Source organism: Culex pipiens, chromosome 3, assembly GCF_016801865.2.
Source record: "Culex pipiens pallens isolate TS chromosome 3, TS_CPP_V2, whole genome shotgun sequence".
Classification (NCBI taxonomy): Eukaryota; Metazoa; Arthropoda; class Insecta; order Diptera; family Culicidae; genus Culex; species Culex pipiens.
This window is the reverse complement of record NC_068939.1, coordinates 61,641,273-61,666,694: the sequence shown is the minus strand read 5'-3', so window position 1 is coordinate 61,666,694 and position 25,422 is coordinate 61,641,273. Positions and strand designations below refer to the sequence as shown.

The 25,422-nt window shown below is 35.6% G+C and overlaps 1 protein-coding gene across 4 annotated transcripts in view; it reads right to left on the bottom strand.

Moving 5' to 3' along the window:
- The window catches only part of LOC120414500 (WD repeat-containing protein 47), a 202,546-nt gene extending 177,475 nt beyond the window's left edge, over window positions 1-25,071 (bottom strand). Inside the window, exon 1 of one of the 4 annotated variants that reach the window (XM_039575701.2) lies at window positions 23,947-25,071. The gene's annotated coding sequence lies outside the window, so the exon portion shown is untranslated. The remainder of the gene's footprint in view (window positions 1-23,946) is intronic. The other 3 variants (XM_039575699.2, XM_039575700.2, XM_039575703.2) reach the window with 3 other exon arrangements.
- Window positions 25,072-25,422: the final 351 nt, after the last annotated feature.

Here is a 25,422-nt window from a genome sequence, read left to right as displayed (position 1 = left end):
GGCTTGAATGGGGAGAGCACCCAAACCTCTTTTTACTCCAAGGAACCTTCCACCCCAGTGTTTGAACTGACGACCTTTGGATTGCGAGTCCAACCGCCGCCAGCGATTCCACCGGAGTAGGCTTGGTTTGGTGTGTTGTTTGTACTTATGGCATGGAGACGACTCCTACACCTGGAATGACTTAACGGCCTAACAACCAAGGCCGGGACCGACATTTTACTTCCTCATCCGATGGAAGGTTCAAATTTCACGAGGACCTTAAATTCAAAACATCAAATTTTACGGAAATTTCGCGGAATGTGAAAAATATTAAAATAATTATGAAAATCTTATGTTAAACTTACAGAAACTACTTTTTATGCATTATACATATTATTTTTCAATATACTAACAAAAATCATAACTTAATTTGAACGCAACGCAAAAAAAAAACTTTTACTAATTTTAAAATAAAATTTCACTTGGTTTATGGATGGGCTCTATATATATTTTGAACCCAAAATGTAGGGCATGCGTACTGTCATTTATTGAACTCCTTTTTTTTAAAGTTCGACTAAACAGTTTTCGCTGATTTGCAACTATTTTATCTTTGTACATTTCATTGAATTTCATTTCAAAGCAAATTTATCAAAACTTTTCATTTTGCAACATTTTGCCCAGTAAAATAGTTTTTAAGCTTTTCATGTCACTTTTCAAAAACTAAATTAAGATCAAAGACAGAAAACAAATAACTTCCACGGGAACCATCCACCCAAAAAATCAAATATCGTGAAAATCAAACAGGATTAGAAAAAAATCTGAAATGTTCTATTTATTTAATCTTGAAAAACTAAGCTTGAATCTTTTAATTTCTTTTAAAGTTATACCTTTCAAATTAAACAATAGTTAAATTGTTATTATGGAGAGTGAAAATATTGCTAAATTCAGTTAGTTTCCTGAGAATAATTGATAAACTATTATTTACAGTATAAGGAAAAAAATTGTGCAATCTTTAAAAAAAATATCATAATATTCAGTAAATTTTAACAAGTTTTGGTTGATAAAGACATAAAAAATCCCGATCACATTTTTTTCTTTGACTGATTCTTGGAAACATAATTTATGTATTCTCAGTGTTGTATCAATTTCATGTTAATGTATGTTTTGCTAACAATTCTTGAAATGATAAAATTGACTTAAAAAGTCTTTATGAATGAAATATTTATTATGTTGTAATTTTAAAGAATTGATTTTGAAATTTGCTACAAATTTGCTAGAAAGACATTGAAGATTAAACCAATGCAATGGTTGCTGACATTCAGCCTCTTAAATAAAAACAGACAGGACAAATTAAGCATCATTTTTTTTAGTGACAATAACTCAGCAAATATGCATGTATTAAATATATCAACAAAAGAAACAGTAACAATTACCATCAACGATACGATTTTCCATCCCACATGGCCCGATACAGCCTGATTCCAGCCACTTTCCACGTGCGCATCATCATACACCAACTGCAGCACTGCAGACTGTGCGCAAAAAGCTGTGACTATCTTGGCAGGTCTAAACTTTACTAGACCAACTCCGCGGGCCGGCGGCTCGAGCATAAACGGCGCATAACTCGGCCAGTCGGCACGCGATCAATGATAATAGTGTTGAATGAAGGAGAGAAAATTCACTCCAGCTTTTTTTTGCATCCGACAGACTGATGATGATCATCGTGGGCTTGATGATGGTATGTTAATATTTACCTGTCTGGTGTTGGTAGGCAAGTGTTTGCAAACTTTACGAACGGTAGCCGTTCCACGTGCCCAGGTTCTTCAAGGGTTGACCATAACTTGGCGTATTGGCATGGTGGTTACTCAAAAATAATATAAATTAAAGTTTAATACAACTCTATACTTCTAGTTACTATTTTAGAGTTTAAAAAATATAATTTAGCAAATGAAAAAAATCTTCAAAAAAGCAGACACCCTGACCCCCTGATCCTCGCAACCGGATGAGCCCTGATGATGGACGGCTGCCCTGGTAAGTGAAATCAAAATCGGAAACTAATCACCGTGTACGCGGAAATTGGCTCCAGCTAATACACGGCCGCTGCTGATAGCGCGCGCAGGCAGAGTGTGGTTATTTTAATAACTGGCAAATATTGCTTCTCCAACATGGGGAAGGGTTTTTTTTCCACAACAAACGGATCCATTGAGACACGGGCATGGATTGTGTACTTTGTTGCAATCAAAGCTGGCAAGATTCGCTTTTCAAACCGATGTTGAGCAAGAGATTGGTTTGTTGTTGCTGTGTTACTGGAAAATGTGTAAATCTAGCTTGTAGAAAGCTGTAAATTTGTTTATCGCGTGCGTTATGTTTACTGTCGGATGATACTTCAGTAATGGGAGATTAATATCCACAAACAGTTAATATACACAAATAATAATGTATCAAAACATACCACATCCTGTCTTGAAAAAATTGAAAATGCAAATCAAAATTATTGACAAGATGCCTGAATTTTAAACTCAATTGTAATCGCATCCGAGAAATTTTCAGACACTTAGAAAAAATCATATTCATTGATTTGCATTTTTTGTTATGCTGTATCTCAGAAACTTATTGTCCGATTTTCAAAGTTCCAGATAGGAAATTTTCTCAGAATTTCAATATAATAAATAAATAAATAAATATATATAAATATTTTTTCATGAAAAGCAAGCGAAAATCAAACAAAATTATAAGTGCTCAAATACTTTTCGATTGCAAATTTGATTTTGCTTGAGTTTTTTTTGTCTAGGTTTTCGATATTTTCCCAAAACAAAAAACAAAACGGAAAATTAAAAAAAATATTTTGGGAATTTAACTTTAAAAGATAAAAAGTTAAATAATAAAATCGTTTTTTTGTGTATCTTTTTTTTCCGAAAAGTACTAAGGCCGTTGCAAATATTTTTCAAAGTTTATGTTATTTTAAAGGAAATAGAAGTCTAGCCAACTGAAAACAATTAGAAACGCATTTTCCTACGTTTACAATTATATTTAGCATGTCTGGGATCGATCAAAAACATTTTCAATTTTTGTGGAATTCCAATGAACAGCACCGCAAAAAGTTTTTTTTTTCGGCGAAAAAAAAATCTCTTTAATAAATCGATATTTAGAAAACTAATGATTGCAAAACAACTGGGCAGGTGTAAAATGCACTTCAAAACAATTTTTTCATTGAAATGTTGAGACCATAGCTTGTTATTTAAATTTTTATATTTTTTTTGCTCAAAATTTCAAAATCAAAATTTTCATAAAGCTTTGGCTCGAAAAATCAGGGGACAAAAAAAATATATTTTTTCAAAAAACTTCAAAATTTCAATGAAATCAGACGTTCAATAAACTGGAAACAATTTAAATTGCATTTTCCAGCATTGATTATCACTTTGAGCATGATTGAAATAGTAAAAAGAAAATTGTAATATTGCAATTTTTTTCCGAAGGTTTTTTTTTTTCGTCGAAACTCGTTGAGACTTTTTTTAAACTAATGATTGTAAAACAACTGTACATTTTACAACACTTGTTTCATAAAAATGTCAAAACCATGTTAAATAATTTCATTTTTTTATGTTTTGCCATCCCCCCCCCCTCCCCTCCCCCCTTCTTGACTCTGGCCAGAGGCAATGGACATAAACTTTGAAAAATATTTGCAGCTAAATTTTCCCAAAACTACGTATCGTCAAAAAAATACAAAAAATAAAGTTTTTTACAATATGAGCATCAAATGATCGGGATTTGTTCATACATTTCGATAGTAGTAATATTTTTGGAGAAGTGCTTAAAATGTTCACGAAACTACGTATTTTCGAAAAAATACTCACAATTTCAGTTTTTATTATATGGGTACCATATAATCGAATTTTTGTTTGTAAAAAAACTGATTTTTTTTGTATTTTTTTAAGTACGTAGTTTTGTCAAAATTTAGAGTGTTTTCAAAAATTTGTATTACTTTTGAAATGTTTCAAAATCTTAATCCTTGGTACCCTTCTTTAAAAAAAAAAATTGAATTTTTAGTATTTTTTTTCGAAATACATAATTTTGTAATTTGTTTTACTATTTTCAAAAATGTGTGTTATAACGTCATGATTCGAATTCCCGGACGCTTCGAAATCCGGACACTTCATCTTGTTTTATCAATTATTTGGATATAAGTTCGCATTATGAATGTCAAAACTGAGTTATTTGATTAATGCCAACATCAACTTTCATTTAAAGTTTGTTTGAACGCTGTAGGTAATGCCAAAACAATTAAATACAATAAAATTATAAGTTTACCAAAAATGCGAAACATTTCACTTGAAATATTTCATAGTCGTTCGGAGCACCGGGAAGGCAAATCAGAAATTTATGGTTTCGATTTCCTTAAATTCTAGCAATTTTTTTATATAAACTATCGATTGTTTTGATGTTAACAACTTATTTGAGACCTAAAGAATGCCATTCACTAACATTTCAGTCCAAATTTGTGCGATTCACAAGTAAAATCGAGTGTCCGGAATTCGAAGCAAAAGTGTCCGGATTTCGAATCAGCTTTTATCAGTGTCCGGGATTCGAAGCACAACAAGTCATTTTAATTTTAAAATCCTGATGAAAAATTGTTAGAAAAGACATATTTTGCATGCATTTTCTTGAAAATGACTGTTTATACTGCATCCTGATGATATTTCTACATTTCCAACTTATTACACGATTTTTTGCCAGCTATAACAAAAATAATATGCTACTAAGTGTCCGGATTTCGAATCATGACGTTAACTTAGAAACCCGTATAGCAGAAAAAAAAATTCAGTACACAATAGGGAACGGCTCATTTAAAAAAATGTAAAACAAAATGTTTTCGTTCTTTGGTTTCAATAGGCCAAGAAAGGCAATTATCAATTTTGTTTAAAAAATCCAGGCAGTGCTTTTAAAAAATAAATTCTTTTAAAAAATCAAAATATCTAAAATATATCATGTTTTCTTTCTTGATTTTGTGGATCTTCGCAATTCGCAATTCGCAATTTTCAGTGTAAGAACGGGCCTTGACCGATCTTATGCACCAGGTTCCCGACGAACACGCACTGCCCTTACACCTACATCTCACCCTTGCTCTGAGTCAGTACGAGCAGCACGCTAGAACACGCTTTGAGTGTTCGTGCCAGGCATGCACACCTTCTTTTCCGGTTACGCATTTTAACTCGGCCGGGGGTGGTACATTACGTAGGGTTTGATGTAAGTATAAGCGCCTAACTATTTATAGTGTGCCTGTCAACTTTCATTAAAGCAAAAACTGTTATATTTTTAGTTTGAATTCAAAAACTAATTCTTATTTACTGTGCATTGTTTTCTCCTGAAATCTTGAATTGTTGAGTCGTGTTAATCTGTTGCTATTTCTTTTGTCGCGGTGTTTTGTTACAATATTTTGGTCCTAAGCATTTTAGAAAAGTTTTTCAAAAGTACAATAGTAATATTTGTGTTAATCCTTTAATCATTCCAGAAATTGAGTAAGGGCTCGAACCTCACTTGCTTAAGAAAAAGGTGAAGTTTTAAAACAATGGACAGTGATGTAAAGAATCAATAGTAAAAGAAAGATAGTAATTTATGAAGTTGATAAATAAATAAACAAAAGTTAATAAATAGAGGTAACAAACAAGCTTAGATTGTATTGAGGGCAATTTACAGGGAAGATGAGAAATTATTCAAATAGATAAATAAAGAAAAGGCACATGATAAACAAAATTGACATCGCTGCCAAGTTAAGGGAAAGCAGACAGTTTGTTACAGCAGAATCAACTGGTAAAATAGAGTGGAAAAGCGTTGAGAAATAAGAGAATCAAATAAGTAAAATCGAAATCAAATGGAGGATAGTAAAAAGAAGCCGTTTTAGAAAATCAGTGAAACAAAATAAACAGAAGACAGCTGAAATGGAAAGAAGAGAAACCCCGTTCTGCGATGCTCAGGTACATCCACAGCAGTTGACTCAACATACTACGAATCAAAACAATACCGTCTACAATCACAAATTACTTCCCTTTCCCACATTGACGCGCCCCTTTCTTCTAGCCGTCTCTACTCTGACCCTCGCTGGTCAAAGGTTTACGAGTCGTTTCCACAGGCCACCAGCTAGGTTACACCTTGTCATCATGATGACTAAACCAAGCCAACGTGGAGGTAAGAAAATAGGACACTTGCAAGGAACCAGAGCCATGCTGTTTTGCCCAAACAGCACTACGGATGTAGTTGGGCTCCTTCCGGGATGTTCCTCGCCTAGGTGTCAACCGACGAGTATCATCAGTATCATGCACCCTTGGCCTGCTTTCTTGATTTTGTGGATCTTGATGATTAATTGAAAAATCAATGTTGACTATTAAGTTGTCGGTTTTTTTTTTTCAATTTATTTTAATTGAATATTCAGTTTCATAAGAGTACAAGCTTCAACCTTTCTTTTAATGCAAAATTATTGAGTTCTTTTGAAGCCTAATTTCATGATTTCAAAAAAAAAATCTTTTGTATCCTAAGAAACTGGCAATGATTTATTGAATAAAGTTTAACATTATTAAACATTCAATAAACTAAAAATCTATTGCCAAACTCAAGTTGGACGATTCCGAATATTTTGAAATGTTTTAGCGTTGTGACAAAATGAAACAGAAAAAAAATTTCACGCTGGTCACAATCGTTGAAATTAATCTATATTTTCAAATTGAGGTTTCAATACCTTTGCTATTGTTAAAAGTTTAGGACATTACAAATATTTTTCAAAGTTTATGTTTCGATTGTGTTTACGACATAACTTTTGTTTATTCTTAAAAAGCCTTTTAATTTTATAAAGATTTTAAAAAGTAAAAGAAACCATACATTTTAAACTTAGTGCTCAAAACTAATTGAGTGCAATTAATTTGAAAACTGTACAAAATTATTCTAAAGCTTGGATAATTTTCATTCACATATTTTTGGGATTCTCGACATTTCCCTACTATTCCTGATTTTTAAAGAATTCCAAACTCTGTGGCATAAATTATAGTTATTGGATAACTTTTGATTTAGAATGGCAATATAAAAGATCAATTTTAAAAATCGAACTTTATATTGCCTGTAGATTTTTTTTATATTTAAGAAAATGACATGTCATGGACTGCATTCATATTGTATAGCTACTAGCCCGGGTCAAAAAAATTAAAGTTGCTCAAATCAAAAATTATATGAGATTGCCCGTAAAAGTACTCAAAATGGAGGCTCTAGCCAAAATTTCAGCCCATTTGGTTGAAAATTGGCTTGCCTTGAGCAGGAACAAGTTTAAATGGGAATTAACCCGTAACACTGGAGCATTTAGGTAAATTGCTCTGTACAAGTCAGCCGTTAACAAATGGCGAATTTTGCATACCATGGGGTCCTAGGGGATGGTCTGGGGAACAATTCCTCCGAAGGGTGTAAGACGATCCGAGGCCCCTGTTCTTGCCTTGAACCGGATTCATTACGGCGTCGCAGAAATTCTCATGGTCCCAGCTAAATGTATAGGGAAAAATCAAAGCACACTAAGAAGGCTGTCTCGATCAGAGGACGCCACATGCCAATCAGCCACCACGTGGAAGGAAAATAACTTCAAATTCAGCTTCAAAATTACATTTAGCGTTGTTAAGGTGTTTTTGATCGAATATCTAGTTGAATAAAGTGTCGTAGGAATAACAAAACCACTTTTAAAGCAAAAATTGATGATACCCTCCTGCCACGTGGTGGCTGATTGCCATGTGGCGTCCTCTGATCGAGGCAGCCTTCTTAGTGTGCTTTGATTTTTCCCTATACATTTAACTGGGACCATGAGAATTTTTGCGACGCCGGAATGAAATCGGTTCAAGGCAAAGCCAGGGGCCTCGGAACGTCTTACACCCTTCGGAGGAATTGTTCCCCAGACCATCCCCTAGGACCCCATGGTATGCAAAATGCGCCATTTGTTAACGGCTGACTTGTACAGAGCAATTTACCTAAATGCTCCAGTTTTACGGGTTAATTCCCATTTAAACTTGTTCCTGCTCAAGGCAAGCCAATTTTCAACCAAATGGGCTGAAATTTTGGCTACACAGTAAAAAAAATCATGGTAAAATTTCATCTAAAAAGGAGTACATCTTTTATGTCAGAAAAAAAGCTTTAATTTTACCTCTAATAATGTGTAAATTTACATCTGGCAGACGCTAGGAAAAAATATCTGTAATCCCAAAAAAATATCAAACCGGCGATAGTTATATCTAGCTTACTAAGTCCGCGCCCCAACCCGCACGGCCAACTCGCCGCTGTGAAAACTGGACGATCAAAGCCAATGTAGCTCTATGTGCTCCGTACATTGTATACTGTATTTACTACATATACGGTACATAGAGGTACATTGGCTTTGTTCGTACAGTTTTCACAGCGACGAGATGGCCGTGCGGGTTGGGGCGCGGACTTAGTAAGCTAGATATAACTATCGCCGGTTTGATATTTTTTTTGTGATTACAGATATTTTTTCCTAGCGTCTGCCAGATGTAAATTTACACATTATTAGAGGTAAAATTAAAGCTTTTTTCTGACATAAAAGATGTACTCCTTTTTAGATGAAATTTTACCATGATTTTTTTTACTGTGTAGAGCCTCCATTTTGAGTACTTTTTCGGGCAATCTCATATAATTTTTGATTTGAGCAACTTTAATTTTTTTGACCCGGGCTATTAGCTACCAATATTGTCCTAAATTCCAAAGATTTTTACAAGATTCAAGAGGCTCAAACTTGACAAGATATATAATACGTTAGATTAAATAACTTAAGACAGTGTTTTTCTCATTAGAATGGCTATTAAAATAACTTTAAGTTTAAAAATTTATTAACTTGTCAAAACCTCCCTGCCATACAACTTAAACCACATTTAAAAAACCCAACATATTCGAAAGTCCCACCCCTGCCCAGTTGGCGCGTAAAGTAGGTGGTAGTTACCCATAAACTTGAAATAGGTCACCACGGCCAACACCTCACGTGAAGCCAGCTGCAGCAGCAGCTGAATTTTTGGGGCCGAGCGCAGAAATGAAACACGAACGAAAAAAAAAAACGGGAATCGAAAGCTGCGCCGATCGACAGCGATGATGATCGGTTCTTCGGGAGCATTACCCCTCACCTCATTCCGCTAGCGTTTTCTTGTAAGGTGATGGTGCAAAGTGGTATACGAAACTTTTAACAACAATAGGCTGCAATAAGCGCGTAGTCGCAAGAAACGTTTTCGGTTCGACCTGGGCCATAAAATGAGTCGCCTCTTTTCTTACGGCTAATCGGTTTCCCATCTGACGCGAGTGGGGCCGTCATGCCACTTTTCGGGGACCTGTTTGAACGGGTTGTAACTGGGGCAGGGTCCGAGGGAGTCTGGAAATTGTGTTTGTGGTTGGAAGTTTTTTTAATTATCTGGTTAATGTCGAACGTTACACGGCAATCAATTATGGACAAAGAAACGTTTAACAGCCATTACAGGTGGAAAAAATGGAGGATAATTTTTAAAGCTTAAGTTCGACATCGTTAACTTTTTTCCTGTAACAGGGCAAGAATTATCAATAGGGTAATTCTCCGCCAACTTACACAGCAGTTGCCCCGACCCCTCTTCGATTTGCGTGAAACTTTGTCCTAAGGGGTAACTTTTGTCCCTGATCACGAATCCGAGGTCCGTTTTTTGATATCTCGTGACGGAGGGGTGGTACGACCCCTTCCATTTTTGAACATGCAAAAAAAGAGGTGTTTTTCAATAATTTGCAGCCTGAAACGGTGATGAGATAGAAATTTGGTGTCAAAGGGACTTTTATGTAAAATTAGACGCCCGATTTGATGGCGTACTCAGAATTCCGAAAAAAACGTATTTTTCATCGAAAAAAACACTAAAAAAGTTTTAAAAAATCTCCCATTTTCCGTTACTCGACTGTAAAATTTTTTGGAACATGTCATTTTATGGGAAATTTAATGTACTTTTCGAATCAACATTGACCCAGAAGGGTCATTTTTGTATTTAGAACAAAATTTTTCATTTTAAAATTTCGTGTTTTTTCTAACTTTGCAGGGTTATTTTTTAGAGTGTAACAATGTTCTACAAAGTTGTAGAGCAGACAATTACAAAAAATTTGATATACAGACATAAGGGGTTTGCTTATAAACATCACGAGTTATCGCGATTTTACGAAAAAAAGTTTTGAAAAAGTTGGTCGTCATCGATCATGGCCGTTCATGGTCACCCGCGACAGACACGGACGACGAAACAAAGAGAAACGCAAAAAGTAACTTTATCAAAACTTTTTTTCGTAAAATCGCGATAACTCGTGATGTTTATAAGCAAACCCCTTATGTCTACATATCAAAATTTTTGTAATTGTCTGCTCTACAACTTTGTAGAACATTGCTACACTCTAAAAAATAACCCTTTGTCTGCTCTACAACTTTGTACAACATTGTTACACTCTAAAAAATAACCCTGCAAAGTTAGAAAAACACGAAATTTTAAAATGAAAAAAAAATTTCTAAATGAAAAAATGACCCTTCTGGGTCAATGTAGATTCGAAAAGTACATTAAATTTCCCATAAAATGACATGTTCCAAAAAATTTTACAGTCGAGTAACGGAAAATGGGAGAATTTTTAAAACTTTTTTAGTGTTTTTTTTCGATGAAAAATACGTTTTTTCGGAATTCTGAGTACGCCATCAAATCGGGCGTCTAATTTTACATAAAAGTTCCTTTGACACCAAATGTCTATCTCATCACCGTTTCAGGCTGCAAATTATTGAAAAACACCTCTTTTTTCGCAGTTTCATAAATGGAAGGGGTCGTACCTCCCCTCCGTCACGAGATACCAAAAAACGGACCTCAGATTCGTGATCAGGGACAAAAGTTACCCCTTAGGACAAAGTTTCACGCAAATCGAAGAGGGGTCGGGGCAACTTTTCCCGATTTCGTGTGAGTTGGTAGAGAATTACCCAATATTAAAAAAAAAATGTTGAGCAATTCTCTCGGATTTCGGTCATTCGATTTATTTTTTAATCTGGCTGAAACTTTTTGCGTGCCTTCGGTATTCCCAAAGAAGTCATTTTGCATCATTAGTTTGTCCATATAATTTTCCCCATACATTTGGCAGCTATTAAAAATAATGTTTGAAAATTCAAAAATCTGTATCATCGGAAGGAATTTTTTGATCGATTGGTGTCTTCGGCAAAGTTGTAGGTATGTCACTAAAACTTGATTTGCAAAAAAAAACTCTATTTATTTATTTTTTATTTTTTTATATGTTTTAGGGGACATTAAATGCCAACTTTTCAGAAATTTTCAGGTTGTGCAAAAAATCTTTGACCGAGTTATGAATTTTTGAATCAATACAGATTAAAAAAAAAACGAAATATTGGTCGCAAAAATTTTCCAACTTCATTTTTCGATGTAAAATCGAATTTGCAACCAAAAAGTTCCTCAGTGAAATTTTGATAAAGTGCACCGTTTTCAAGTTAAAGCCAGTTTTAGCCAACTTTTTTGAAAATATTAGCAGTTTTTATAATTTTTAAATTAGTGCACATGTTTGCCCACATTTGAAAAAAAAAATTGAAAAGCTGAGAAAATTCTCTAAATATTGCTTTTTGTACTTTGTTGATACGACCCTTAGTTGCTGAGATATTGCCATGCAAGTGTTTAAAAACAGGAAAATTGATGTTTTCCAAGTCTCACCCAAACAACTCACAATATTATAATGTCGATATCTCAGCAACTAATGGTCCAATTTACAATGTTAAAATATGAAACATTTGTGAAATTTTCAAAAAAAAATTGTAAAACAATAACGTCATGATTCGAATTCCCGGACGCTTCGAAACCCGGACACTTGTTTTATCAATTATTTCGATATAAGTTCGCATTATGAATGTCAAAACTGTGTTATTTGATGAACTCCAACATCAACTTTCATTTAAAGTTTGTTTGAACGCTGTAGTTAATGCCAAAACAATAAAATACAATAAAATTATAAGTTTACCAAAAATGCGAAACATTTCACTTGAAATATTTCAAAGGCGTTCGAAGCACCGGGAAGGCAAAGCAGAAATTTATGGTTACGATTTCCTTAAATTCTAGCAAATTTTTATATAAACTATCGATTGTTTTGATGTAAACAGCTCATTTGAGACCTTAAGAATGCCATTCACTAATATTTCAGTCCAAATTTGTGCGATTCATAAGTAAAATCGAGTGTCCGGAATTCGAAGCAAAAGTGTCCGGATTTCGAATCAGCTTTTATCAGTGTCCGGGATTCGAAGCACAACAAGTCATCTTAATTTTGAAATTCTGATGAAAAATTGTTTGAAAAGACATATTTTGCATGCATTTTCTTGAAACTGACTGTTTATACTACATCCTGATGATATTTCTACATTTACAACTTATTACATGATTTTTTGCCAGCTATAACAAAAATGATATGCTACTAAGTGTCCGGATTTCGAATCATGACGTTATTTTCAAAATTTTCAAACCAAGACTAATATTTCAAAAGGGCGTAATATTGAATTTGAAACCCTTTTGAAGTGTTAGTCTTGATTTTATTTATTTTTTAATATTGTTTTCGAAAAGATCTGAAAATATCACAAATGTTCATATTTTAACATTGTAAATCGGACCATTAGTTGCTGAGATATCGACGTTAGAAAATTGTGAGTATTTTGGGTGAGACTTAGAAGACATCAATTTTCCTGTTTTTAAACCTTTGCATGGCAATATCTCAGCAACTAAGGGTCGTATCAACAAAGTTAAAAAAAAAAGCAAAATATAGAGAATTTTCTCAGCTTTTCAAAAATATTTTTTTTCAAAAGTAGGCAAACATGTGCACTAATTTAATTTAAGCTGCTAATATTTTCATAAAAAGTTACCAAAAAATGGCTTTAACTTGAAAACGGTACACTTTATCAATTTTTTTGAAGTATTTGTTGATTGCAAATTTGATTTTACATCGAAAAATGAAGTTTAACATTTTTTGCGACCAATATTTTTTTTTTTTAAATCAATATTGATTCAAAAATTCATAACTCGGTCAATAATTTTTTGCACAACCTGGAAATATCTGAAAAGTTGGCCTTTTATGTCCCCTAAAACATATCAAAAATAAAAAAAAATAAAAATGGTGTTTTTTAGAATTAAGTTTTAGTGACAAAAAGTGAAATTAAAAATCACCAAAAAAAATTTTACCGTGTATCATTTTTTTCAGTGTAGTCCTTATCCATACCTACAACTTTGCCGAAGACCCAAATCGCTCAAAAAATTTCTTCCGAAGATACAGATTTTTTTAATTTTGAAACATCATTTTTGTATGGACAGCTGCCAAATTTGTAAGGACAATTATATGGACAAACTAATGATGCAAGATGGCTTCTTTGGGCATACCGAAGGCACCAAAAAAGTTTCAGCCGGATTAAAAAATACAAAATTTAAAATTACATCCAGGGATGGAATAATCGCAAAAAAATCAATTTCGCTTGCGAACTTTCTTCACCCGCGAATGAGAGAGGAGGCAAATCACGCAAAAGAAAATCGCTCCCGAAATTCTTCAAGAAAATCAATCTGCTAATGATGTTTTGTGAATTTCCTTGTCAGCACCACTTAAAAGTATTTATTTCACTTTGTTTATTTATTTATTTATTTATTTATTTATTTATTTAATTCAAATAATGTAACTTAAGGCTTAGCCTTTTAATTTGTTACAAAGTGTGCAGATGCAGGATTTAATTCAATATCGATAAATCGATTCCTTAATGCTATGCTTCTCTTTATCCTAATTCTAATTTACGCTGGCGAGTTCTGACAGTAGGTTTTCTTTGAAGCTTTTATAAGAATGACTATTTTTGATACTAATGCTTAATTGATTCCAATTCACAACCCCTCTTGCAAAGAAAGATTGACTATAGTAAAAAGACGAATGTTGCGGTATCAAAAAACTTTTAGTTCTTGTAGATCTTAACGGTCTGAGCTTAGTATATAAATATTCTGGTTTTTTAGTATGAATAATTCTGAACAAGTTAACACATGAACGAAATTTATAGAATTGCGAAAAATTACATCCAATAAGTGTTTTCTGCAAGTGAGTAACTCTAGATATTCTTGGAAGGTTATAAACAAATCTTACACATGAATTAAGTGCCACCCTAAGTCGATCAAGGGCTGCCATAGATGCATTTGTGTACAAGAAATCTCCATAAATAAAATGCGGAAAAAGCAGGGTTTTAAAAATTCGAATTTTTGTTGCTATGTCTAGATGTCTGGCTACAAGATGTAATTTCTTTAATGTTCCATAAATTTTTCCACACTGAATGTTGATTTGGGTCTCCCAACATAAATTACACATAAAGGTTATCCCAAGATTTACAACTTTATCAACAAAAACAATTTGGTCACCATTCAAAAACAACATGGGATGGTTAATTTTAATCTTGGAATGACTAAATAGAATTGCTTGCGTTTTAGACGAATTTATAAACAACAAGTTACGTTGAGACCAGAGCCAAACACTCTGAAGATCGGAATTAATTTTTCGTGCAACAACATCAAGATTATAATTAACATCAGCATTGAAGTAAATTTGGACATCATCAGCAAATAAATGCACCGAACAAAAAGTTAGAACCGATGGAAGATCATTTATAAAAAGCGAGAATAGAATTGGCCCCAAGACTGAACCTTGGGGGACACCAGATTTTATCATTACAAAACTAGAAAAAACATCATTGTACAAAACGGCTTGACTTCGATCGTTTAAATATGACTTTATAAGATCAACAGCCATAGAAGAAAAGTTAAATTTAGATTTTAATTTATGCAATAGTTTTGTATGTGACACACGATCAAATGCCTTGGCGAAATCTATTAAGAGCAAAATAGCAATACCCTTTTTATCTAAATTTAAGGCAATGTCGTCGTGTATTTTGATTAAGGCAGTTTCAGTGCTGTGGTGTTTTCTAAAACCTGATTGATAGGGACTCAGTAAATTCATTTGATTAACATATTCTGAAATTTGTGATTTTACTAATTTTTCAAATGCTTTAGAAAGAGCACTTAGAATGCTTATTGGCCTAAGATTACTTAAAGAAGTACTATTATTTTTTTTCTTAATAGGAATAACTTTTACGCGTTTCCATGCATTAGGAAAAATTGAAGTCAGAAAAATAGAATTGAAAATATGAGTAATATAAGATAATGCTAAGGGTAGAATAATTTTAACAAATTTAATTGGTATTTCATCTAAACCGATTGCATTTGAAGTGATAGAAAATACAGCATTAACAACCTCAAAATCTTCCACTAGTCGAAAACGAAAACCATCATCATTTGAAAAGCCTGAAACACCATCATAAAGAGTATCATCGGACGTAAAATTAGAGGCAAAAAAATTATTAATGTCTGTAGGAGAAAACTCGCAGCTTTTGTGGGTGGAACTAGTTTTAGTAACACCAAGTTTTTTAATATTTTTCCATAATTGTTTACTAGGAACGTTTGTATTAATAATTCTTCTTTCATAATTTTCCTTGGCATGTTTGATCGTTTCATTTACGCGATTTCTAAGTCTTTTATATTTGTTATGCAGATCAGTAGTTTTGTTACGTTTCCAATTATTGTAGGCAATATTTCTATTAACGATAGCTAGTTCAATACCATTGTTATACCAAGGATTGTCTCTTGGTTTGTACCACTTGAGGGGAAAAAAGTCTTCATGTAACACCTTAAGTCTTTCATTAAAACTGACCAATAAATCATTAGGATCAGTTATACGCAAAAAAGAGTTCCAGTCGAAAGAAAAAAAGCTATCACGCAAAGCTGCCGCATTAAAGTTATTGTAATCTCTATAATAAATAATATTTTTTTCAGGATTGAAATCAATATCTAATGAGGCAATTATCATATCATGACTTGACACACCTGGCATAGAAATTTGATCATTTTTTATAATAAGTTGCGGAGAGTCAGTCAAAAGAAGGTCGAGCTGAGAACAACCAGTATTATGAAAGAATGTTGGCTCATCGTTTATACAAACAAATGACTTTCTTTCCAGAACATCACGATGCAAAACATTGCCCATCTACAAAATGTGACAGATCGTTTTTCGACGTGTGACGTTACACTCGCAAGTGTAATAGTGAATAAGATGTTCCGCCGAATAATCAAGATGATGATATTTTTAGATTCCTTTTACCGATCTTTCGTGCGCGAGAGAGGAGAACCATGCTCTCTTCGGATTTTTTCTCTTGATGAACGTCCAATGATTTTCTTTTGATGATGATTATTCCATCGCTGGTTACAACTGTGGTTTACAAATTGTTTTTGCAATCCAGGTTATTCAAAACCTGCCAAATATTTACCACCTCCCCCAGGTTTATGGACGGCCCCATACCGATAAACTAATAAACATGCTGCATGTCGGACAACTCTCCGGACAATGCCACAACCGGCGATTAGCGAAAGCCGCCAAATTGCACCAGCGATTGCAGCACAATATTTAGTGAAAACTTACTTTTAAGGAGGTGTGGTGCTCCAAAAAAGCCATAAAATTTGAGCAAAAAGAACCACACTGCTTTCGCCATCGCAAACCGGCTTATTTTGGTTTGCTATCGCTGATAATGGCATACAGGGAAAAAAGTGATCCCATCTGGCGCGAAACCCCACCATAATTAATCCCAAAATGATACCATTTCGAACTGGTGCTTGTGAGGCAATAAATCTGAAAGTTGTTCTCAATAAAAACGAGAGGCTTTCAACTTGGAAAGAACTCGAAATTCGTCCACCATCGGAGAACCCACCTTCTTCTCCTCCGAAACAGTAAAAACAAGTTAACAATGATGCAAATTAGCCCCACACGTTAATGACCTTGCCCTTAAATCTGCTGCCGGCAGAAAACGTGTGTGTGTGTGTGTGAATGTTGAAAAAACGGTAAGTTCAAGTTTAACACCGAGCTTTTTCTCAGTTTTCAGCCAGGGTGTTGTACCAAACGAAACCGGTTCCACAGAAAAGACACGCAGACTGCACGGTCGGTTCCGAACTTCGAGCTCATCTCTTTGGATTTATCGCAAAGTTGTAGAGTGTCGGAGAAATGCAGTTTTCGCTCGAGGGAAGTTACTCAACTTGTTACGACTTATTGCTGATTAGTTGGACTTGGTAACCTGGATGCAATTTTTTATGGTTGGTTTGAAAATTAGGTGAGAAAAATTCAAAAATCATTATTTCAAGTGTATTTTTTATTCAATTTAACTTTTTAGTCCAATTTTGTCGCCATGTTCAGTTATTTGAAATCAATGGGCCCCGACCAAGGATGCCAGATGCACAGATTTGTCTGTGCTTCAGAGACATTTGAGCTTGTGCCAGACATTTTTTGAGGTAAACTGACTTTTGAAAAACTGCATTACATTATTATTTTGCAAAAATATCAACCAAAACTTATTTCGTTGGTCTTAAAATGCTTAAAAATGCAATTTCGGATGATTTTCCATGACTGTAAAGTGATATAATGGAATTTTAGACAAATGCACAGACATACAAAGACTTTTTGCCTTCCTCACCTTACTGAGAAAAGGCTATAAAATCACTCGAAAAATGAACTTCTTAATTTGACCTCGTATACCCACCTTCACGTATACCTATCGACTCAGAATCAAATTCTGAGCAAATGTCTGTGCGTGTGTATTAGGGTGGGTACGTTTTTCAAAATGTTCTCGGATCAGGTTTTAGTATGGTTCCCCTTGTAGGGCATGCCCATAGGGACTTTCATGCCAAATATCAGCTCATTTGGTTGTAAACTGGCTGCGCGCATCAGGGTTAAAGTTCACATAGGAATTACTATGGGAAATTGGAACTTTTTGTTCAAACGCTCCTACAGGTCTGGGAAAATCACGCGCCAACTTCTGGTATGGTCAGGCCTATGGGGAATGGTCTGGAGAACACTTTTCCCGAAGAGAGCATATGGATTCGTTGTCCCTAGACCTGGCGCATCGGCAAACAATCCGATGTTTCCGGAATCAACGGTTTTCCCTCAAAAAGCATCAAATTTTCCTTAGCATGCTATGAAAGCTTGATGAACATCGCGACGCCCTACGTCAGGCAGCTACCACGTGGTTGAAATATTTGCAAAAAAATACAAATTTGCTATGCAAAGATTCTGAATTCGACTAAATAATATCAGGAATACTCGAAATGATCATTTTCTAGTTAAAAGAAGGTTTGCAATTAAATATTCCAGCCGTTTCTCACCCACGTGGTAGCTGCCTGACGTATGGCGTCGCGGTGTTCATCGAACTTTCATAGCATGCTAAGGAAAATTTGATGCTTTTTGAGAGAAAACCGTTGATTCCGGAGACATCGGATTGTTTGCCGATGCGCCAGGTCTAGGGACAACGAATCCATATGCTCTCTTCGGGAAAAGTGTTCTCCAGACCATTCCCCATAGGCCTGACCATACCAGAAGTTGGCGCGTGATTTTCCCAGACCTGTAGGAGCGTTTGAACAAAAAGTTCCAATTTCCCATAGTAATTCCTATGTAAACTTTAACCCTGATGCGCGCAGCCAGTTTACAACCAAATGAGCTGATATTTGGCATGAAAGTCCCTATGGGCATGCCCTACAAGGGGAACCATACTAAAACCTGATCCGAGAACATTTTGAAAAACGTACCCACCCTAGTGTGTATGTCTGTCTCCGAACTGGCTATTTGGACCGATTTGAACCGTTTCGGTATCATTCGATCCTTCTTGGGGTCCCACAAGACCCTAGTTAATATTATGAAGTTTAGAAAAGTACTTCAAAAGTTATGCTTAAAAAACGATTTTAACAAAAGTCCGGACAATTGTAAAAAGGGTGGTTTTGTAAGGAAACCCGTCACGTTATACATTTTTAGAAAGGTATTTGAAAGAATTTTCCAACGCGTGCAAAAGATTAAAGATCTGACAACCCCATCAAAATTTATGAGCACTTAAGTGTTATTTAGACACTTTGTTTAGGCAGGATCTTAAATATGTTGATGAAAAAGTTGTCCGGATCTATCATGACCGACCCATTGTTGGATAGGTAATCAAAAGACCTTTGCAACGAGCCGAAAAGATTATCAATATCAATATCAATATAAGTACTTTAGTGTTTTCAATACATTTTATTTTTTGAGGCCGGGTATTTTGATAAAAATAAGTGTTACCGAACTACCTACCACGTTCCTAAAGGTAGATTAAATAACGTTTTACAGACAATTCAAAAAATCAAGCGGCATCCCTTCGATTTTCGTGAAACTTTGTACTAAGGGGTATTTTTTGTGCCTGATCACGAATTCGAGCTCCATTTTTCAATACCTCGTGACGGAGGGGCGGTACGACCCCTTAAATTTTTGAACATGCGAAAAAAGCGGTTTTCAACAATTTGCAGTCTAAATGGTAATGATTTGGAAATTCGGTGTCCAAGGAAATTGTATGCAAAATTGGACGTTTGATTTAATGGCGTTCTCAACATTCAAAAAAAAAATTCATCGACAAAAAAAACAAAAATGGTTTTTAAAATTCTGCCATTTTCCGTTCTTAAACTGCAATTTTTTTTTGGAACATGTCATTTTAAGGGAAATTTAATGTACTTTTCGCGTTTGCAAGAACCCAGAAGGGTCATTTTTCATTTAGAACACAAAATTTCATTTTAAATTTTCGTGTTTTTTATAACACGGGTGCAGTTGCAATTGTCTATACTGTGTATTTTTTAGTATTCAGGAAATCGAACCCGTTTGATTTCAAAAAACAACACATTTCTGGCAAAAAAACATCCTGGCCACAGTTGAAGAACAACTCAGCAGATGACTCTGCTTTCTTATCTCATTTTGGTTGTTCACAATCAGGGCTTGCGAAATTTCGACTTTGTTTGTGATAGCTGACAGAACACTCCAATCGTCTTCACCACGACAACCTGATTTTTACATTCTACTTTCGTTCGTTTCACACACAAAGGAATGAGTGCTACGCAAAGTCACTCACACAATCATTGACTTCCCTCCAGGAGAAAAATCGCTTAGAGAGCGGTCGTTTGACATTCTACCGAGATTCCGATCATCTCTCCAATGATAGCAATCATATGATTTCTGTCACCACGCAGCATACACTAGGAAGAGAGAGACAAAAACGAGAGAAAGAGAAAGAGCACGTTGTCTCGTTCGGGCGGCTGCTTGAGTGGTGCTCATTTTTCGTTCGTTTCGTCTTTGTGTTTACGTTCACCGACCGTCGCCAAGCAATGACGATCATGATAGGCGTTGTGTGTCAGCGATCAAATATCGTTTTGGGAAATGATCGCTGACAGAAAGTTCTATCGAATATCGAGCATCCCCGTTCAGTGATAGATCCCTTTTCAAGCATTGTTCACAATAACTGTGTGAACCAAATTAGAAAGTTTTCAGATGACACAAAAAAAACGAAGAATTTAAAACTGTGAAAAAAGTATTCGAAACGTGATTTTCGATTGATCCCACCTTGTTTACATCTAATAAAAAAGGAGAATTCTCAAGCACAAGCATGACTATTTCTCACGGGTAAATTATCTGTTTTAAAACCAGTGATGTGTGTTTTATTTTTTTAAATTTTTGACTTTAATTGCTGCAAAGTTGTGTGTTTTGCAAGTTTAGATCGGGTATTTATCTTTTACTGGTGATGAAGGACTGCATCGAAAGCTGTGTTGGTGCGAGATCTGTCGCGGTTTTCACAACAGCTCGAACTGTCACAATTGCACCAGCATTTCAACGCTCTAAAACTAATAAAATGCCAGATTTTCGAACCAAAAATATTCTTCTCAAAATTTTAAAGTAGCTTTGCGCTGTTTCGATTAATGATTAAAACTCGAACAATGAAATTGTTTTAAAAACGATGTCTAGTGATATTTTTGTAACAAATCATAGCCTTTCTCGTGATCTTACCACTGGTCGTAGCTGGCGCCGGTATTGATTAGCATGATAGGGGCCATCGAGAGTTGCGAAGTGGTGATGATTGGTTCCTACTCTTCATCTGTGGTCCACGAAGCAATTCAAGAAGGCCCTGGTCAATAACGGATAAGTAAAAAATTGTATATAACTGAATGCGATTCATCACTTTTGCTGAAATTCAGCAATGAACAAAAACATTGCTGAAAAATCAGTAACTGCATATCTGTCAAACTGAAATGTCACTTACGACTTATGGTTTGGATGCCTCCGAGAGAAAATCCTCTTTCAAATGTGTTGTGTTGAGTTTTTTTTATTTTGTATTGTGATCTTTAGAAACAAAGGTAAAAAAAAATTTAGAAACAAATGCCTCGATGCTAACCTGGGTGATGAATAGAGAGAATGCGTAACGTGATTTTCAAATGATCCCACTTTGTTTACATCTACAAAGTAGGAGGCTGTTCAAGCACAAGCATGACTTTTTTCTTACTGATAAATGAGTTCTTTTATAATCAGTAGTGTGTGTTTTATTTTGTATAGTTTTCGACATTTTTTGCTGGTAAATTGTGTGTGTTTTCAAGTTTCGATCGGTTAGAAGATGTTTTTCTTTTTTACGGGTGACGAAGAACTGCAGCTAGAGTGTCATTCTGAGATGTTGCAGATAAATTCCCTGTCTGATATTGAAATCCTGCAGCTCTTCCTGGTCCAACGAAAAAACATCACTTATTATAGCGAAGCTGATCCAACAAACAGAGAAGGTTTTCACTAATCCAGTAGATTTTCAAACAATACAGACAGCTTCTTGATGGATACAACCACATCGACTCCATAAACAACTTCCATTCATAATTCTAAAAAATGACCATCTCGCCATCAATTTTCTTAAGATTTCTTGACTTCAACTCCAGATCCTCAAAGGCCACACATTTTTCATTCTTGCGAGAAAAAAACCTTTTTTTAATGGTCGATAACAATACTCTCTACTTTTGGCGAACAGTAAATTGGTTCCACTTTGACAGTTAAAAATTGAGGCCGTTTTGCGAACCACTATTCAGCACCCAGATGCTAACCACCTGTTTTTTTAGGTTTGGAGGATTGATGAAATAAATGTATAAATATGTTAATTAAAATAACAGTACTAGAAACATTTTTTAAGACAACCAAAATCAAATTTTGATATCTAAAATACAGTCGACTCTCTGGTTGTCAATATCCAAGGGACCATCGAGGAAGAGAAGCATCAGTTTACAGAACGATGGAACATGAAGACTCGATTGAAATTTGTTTTTTCTTGCTAACCAGATATGGGAGAGAATCATGGCAACGTCCAGCAAACGAAAACAAAGAAATGTCAAACATCCTTCAAAGCTTCGTTACTCAAAGAAAAATGTCTATGCAAGCCATGAGAAAGTGAAATTATTGACAACCGGAATAGATGTTTAAAGCAAATAGAATCCAAGGGACCGTCGAGGAAGAGATCCTTCAAACAAACTATCGAGGAATAAAGACAATTGAAGTATGCAGTTTGAAGGGACTGAAGAATTCATCGGTACATGAAGCAATATTGATATCGAGAAGATCGACAGCCAGAGAGTCGACTGTACCAGCAACGATTGCTGAATCTTCAGCAAATGATCTGTCAAACTGACACAAAAAAAACTCAATTTTCAGCAAAATGATTTGACGTTTCTTTTGCTGAAATTTCAGTTGTTTTGACAACCATTTTACTGAAATTTGAGTAAACTATTTGTCACAGTGACAAATGTAATTAAAACTTTACTGAATTTCAGCGAAAAAAAAAATAAAGTTTTTTTTTGAGGAGATTTCTTGATCTATTAGGTGTTTTCAGCAGAGTTGTGTGTACTGATGAGGACAACTTACAAAAAAAATACGTCCATTATATTGTCCCAAAAATTGCGATGTTGCGGAAACTTTCGGGCTCACCCGGATTTCGCAACATATTTTTATTTTGCAAAAATGGCTGTATCTTGACGCCAAAGTGAGAAAAAATATTTATTCAAAGTGCAAATTTGTTCAGAAAGGAGATTTCCACGAGACGATGGTATTGATTTAACTGGAACTGTAAAAAATCTTGGCAAATAATTTCACGTTTTATACTTTAATGTGTTACCAATGAAAATGGGCGACTTTCTGGGTCAATATGGATACAGAAAATTATGTTTGCGACTTGAACTATTTTTTAAATGTTTGTTTTAGGAAAGCATCTGAGCAAACCTTCAAAAAACAGTTTTTAACGTTGAGATTCAGAGAAAAGTGAAGTTCGGGCCCTTTAAGAGCTTTAAAAACAAACATTTTCGTTAAAAAAAACAATTTTGACCTGAGGGTCAAAAGTTACAGCCCTTTCAATGTGCGTATGCGTCCAGTTTCTCCAGATTTGTAAGAGTGAAATTTTGGCAGAAAATTGCATGTTCAAATGCATGTACAAATTTGTTGGGAAAGTATAACCAGGGCTGCGGAGACAAGTATATTCTGAAGCGACTCCAAAGCTTCTGAAGATTTTGCGACTTTTTCAAACTTCGACTCGGTCGCTGACTCCGGGATTCTTGAATGCAACTTTAAGAACATTGGACGATTAGAGTAATTGTTGACGATGTTGCTGGAATTGAATTCCTGTTTTTGAAAAGCTTTGAAACTTATAAATATTGAGTAACTTTGTTTTTGGGAATAAGCTTATGTAAACCGTAAATTTAACGACATTTTAAATTTGTTTATGTCATTATGGCATCTAATTCGAGCCTTTTCACCGTTGCCGTGATTTATTGCTCCCAAATTAAATCTGGATGAACTAGATACGCTAAACACGGCTAGACGATTGACTAATTTGCATCTTTTCTCTTCCATTCCAGTCTCGATTCCGACAAAACTCGGCAAACAAAAAAAAAACAAGAAATAAAAAGAAACGAGCCCGATACTCTGATCCCCCCTCTTCGCTGACGTTCCATTCCCTGGGGCAAAACTTGCAGCATTTCAACGCCGCCGACTCACCTCTTTCCCTTAGTCGAATGCCTCCTACAACTATTCTCGATTCTCCTTCTGCCTTCGGCCACTACCAATCCCTTAGTTGGTCAGATCCCCTTGCTTTTTTTTATGTTTTCTCTGCTTCAGACTCTTCTGCCGTTTGGTGCAATCCGCAACGAACGGCTCACACAAGAGTGTAGTATTGCAATTTTGCCACCCCCTCTTCACCGCCGCGTTTGGCACAGCTTTAATAACACCTTTCCCTCCCACCGGGGGAAATGAGAATCTTCCTGCACACCAAACCCCTGGACGACGATTCACGATTCTTGCAGAAGCGATTTTCTTCGATTTCCTCCTTCACCAATAAGTGCAGACTTTCCGGGGGAAGGATGGGCGGAGGTGGCCACGACTTTAGCCGGAGGTCACGCGGAGCGCCACACGGCGGCCACAGGAATCAATGAAACAATAATAATTGAACCTTTTGGCTGATTCGTTGGACGATTTCTTCAGTGTGTGGTTGGGGATTGCACTCTGGCCAGCGGCTGCGGGATGATTTCACGATTTTCTCTTCCTTCGGAGGGTTTAATTTAACAGTGACATCAGACTTGTGCAGAATCGAATTTTGTTTTTGCACGCAAATCTTTTCATACACGAAAAGTTTACCAGATTTTCCTTATCCAATCACCAAAAAGCAAGTTTTTCTCCTTCAAAACCATGAATCACCGTTGCAAAACTTCTCCAACGCTGGTGGAGCCAAACCCGGTTCCTCCTACTCCTTCCTGTCGGAATCGAGAACCAGCTTTTTTCGCCTTAACTTTGTACGCAGCAGCCAGACGAAAAATTACTCCAATCAAGACCCAAATTGCACAATGCCCCTTCTTCCAAAAACATGCAGATTTCCCTTTTTCCGTCTCCTGTTAATCACCAGCTGGAACCGTAATCCGGAATCGATTCCTCAATATAGTTTTACACAGCACAACAAACTTCACCGAAGGGTTCACAATTTTCCAAGTTCAGCCGAGCTTAATTGGACACAAAAAAACGCACCACAGAAAAACCTGACAGCGCGGCCAGCACCGACGACGAAAACGAAGGGGGCACGACGGACGGCAACTCGAAACTGACTGACGAAGGCGAACCCTGACAACGGAACGGAACGCTTCTCGTCCTCCTGTCTCCTCTTTGGTGCGGTGGTTCAAAACACAAGAAGAGAACCGCTGGGAGAGGGAGGAAAATATTGACATTTTTTGCGCAAGGTGACAGATTGGCGTTACGAGTTGGTGAGGGGTACACGCTAACCAGGGGATCGCAATAATTGAGAAGAATGTCGCAAAAACGAGTTCGATGCTGTCAACTCAATTTTTGAGATCAGTTTGTTTTGTTTACATTCTCAAATTTGAGTTGGAGAATGCCAACTCATTTTTGCGATCACACTTAGCCGTATTTTTTACATTCTGGACTTAGCCGTATATTCAATATTTTGGACTTAGCGAAAATCGAAAA